A 2,513-nucleotide genomic window follows, 5' to 3' on the forward strand; every position below is an offset into this window, starting at 1 on the left:
TCATATTCAAACATGAAGTTTAAGCTCCAATTACAGGTGCCTGCTTGTCTCTGTCTGTGTATTCGCTGTTCCTGCTGCTTTGTCACTTGTCTGAAGTTTTTGAATAATCGGCCTTGGTTAATCAGTCCTTTCTCTCAGCACATGGAAGTTGTGAACATTCAAGCCTCACAATCTGCTGTAGTTAACAAACTACTGCATGCTTTGAAAATCAATCGATTTCCTATCCTAAATAGATCTCACACATTTCCATAATGCAGGAATGTCTCAATCAAACTTCAGTTCCCATACACTTGTTAACACTTGACTGCAAAAGGTAAATTCCACTGAGAGATTCCGAAAGCTGCCACAGAAGACACAGGTTATATTAAATTTTGAAACAGAACTATTTTAACTGATGCCTCAATCCTATCACACAGAAATGTTGCACGTTTTGAACTTCCACTGTTTCCAGCTTCTCATCATTTAGAAAGAACACGGTTCTATCCTTTCCAAGTCAAAAGTACAGCATCTTATATTTCCCTACACTGAAACACGTCCACCAGTTGTGTCCACTTACAAAACATTCATATCTCTCTGCAATTTGATGTTTTCAGCTATGCTGCTTACAATGCTGTGTAATGTTTGGTGTCGTTGGCAAACTAGGATGTGTAGCATTCTATCAAATTGTCTTAAATGACTAAGATATTCAGTAAACCTCTGTGTGTGTGCATGCGTGTGTGTGCTCGTGTGTGTATCTGTGAGTGTGTGTGTTTGCATTTAAGTCTCAAAGGAACATAGGGGCAGGTGCAGTCCATTCAGCCCATCGAACCGGACCCACCATTCAAACAGATCTTGGCAAGCCCAGACTCACGCACACTCACACACTCATTGCTATGTTACTACACACAGTCGACTTGTGTCTGGAACATGCTCAATGATTGAGCTTCCACAGCCCTCTGGAATAGTATAACAAAGATTCCCAATGTCCGACAGAGTGAAGCTCCCTCTACACTGTCCCCATCAACATTTCCACGACAGGTCCAGCACAGGCTAGATACAGAGTAAAGCTCTCTCTACAATGTCCCCATCAAACACTCCCAGGACAGGTACAGCACGGGGTTAGATACAGAGTAAAGCTCTCTCTACACTGTCCCCATCAAACACTCCCAGGACTGGTACAGCACAGGCTAGATACAGAGTAAAGCTCTCTCTACACTGTCCCCATCAAACACTTCCAGGACAGGAACAGCACGGGGTTAGATACAGAGTAAAGCTCTCTCTACACTGTCCCCATCAAACACTTCCAGGACAGGTACAGCACAGGGTGAGATACAGAGTAAAGCTCTCTCTACACTGTCCCCATCAAACACTTCCAGGACAGGTACAGCACGGGGTTAGATACAGAGTAAAGCTCTCTCTACACTGTCCCCATCAAACACTTCCAGGACAGGTACAGCACTGGATTGTATACAGAGTAAAGCTCCTTCTACACTGTCCCCATCAAACATTTCCACAACAGGTACAGCACAGTCTAGATACAGAGTAAAGCTCTCTCTACACTGTCCCCATCAACACATCCAGGACAGGTACAGCACGGGGTTAGATACAGAGTAAAGCTCCCTCTACACTGTCCCCATCAAATCGACCGTCTCAGGATTCTAGCTTGTGTAAAATCGCACTTTCTAACACATGTAACTGGGCCGTGACTGCACACAGCAGACCCCCACCCCCAGACCCTCTCTTTTCCACAATATCTCTGTCTTTCTCACACACCCTCTCTTTTTCTCTCGCTCTCCCTCCACCCTCCCTCTCTTTCTCTTTCCCTCTCTCTTACCTCTCGACAAATCACATTGGGGTTTTCTTTTACATTTATTACAAGATAAATATAGAAAGAAATGTCTGGAAGGAGGGAGAGATGGGAAAGAGGGAGAGATTGGAAAGAGGGAGAGATTGGAAAGAGAGAGAGATTGGAAAGAGAGAGAGATTGGAAAGAGAGAGATAGAAAGCTGGAGGGACAGAGACAGGGATATTTCACCACAAAACCCCCTCAGAAATCCTTCCAATGCCACCGCCCTGTCTAAAACACAAACACCACTGGGATTGAGGACAAATCTTTACCCAGGCTGCGGCCTATTCATTTCAGACCCACTCCCTCACCCCCTCCCGACTGCTTCAGACTCAGTGAAGCTGAGTTGCTTTGTTTAATTGGGTGGTTACCAGTTGCAGTTCAGGAAAGGCCCCAGGTCACTGACGCACAGCAGGATCCCACAGAGAGCAATGAAACCAGCTGCCCCAGACCTTGAGAGACTTTTTCAAACCGCCCTCCGAGCATTCCATATCTCCCAGCATTGGTTTCTGTTTCTTCCCAAATCAGGGTGTGCCCACAACTGTTTGATTGGACTTTCACAAGGAACCGTGACATTAACTACAGTAAAACACGGGCACTGTGCGATTGGGAGATTAAACTGCCCCCCGCCCCCCCAATCGCAGCCTTTTTCATTCCAGCCCCTCTGTGAGGGCCGGATTGAAATCAT

Source organism: Scyliorhinus torazame, unplaced genomic scaffold (assembly GCF_047496885.1).
Source record: "Scyliorhinus torazame isolate Kashiwa2021f unplaced genomic scaffold, sScyTor2.1 scaffold_68, whole genome shotgun sequence".
Classification (NCBI taxonomy): Eukaryota; Metazoa; Chordata; class Chondrichthyes; order Carcharhiniformes; family Scyliorhinidae; genus Scyliorhinus; species Scyliorhinus torazame.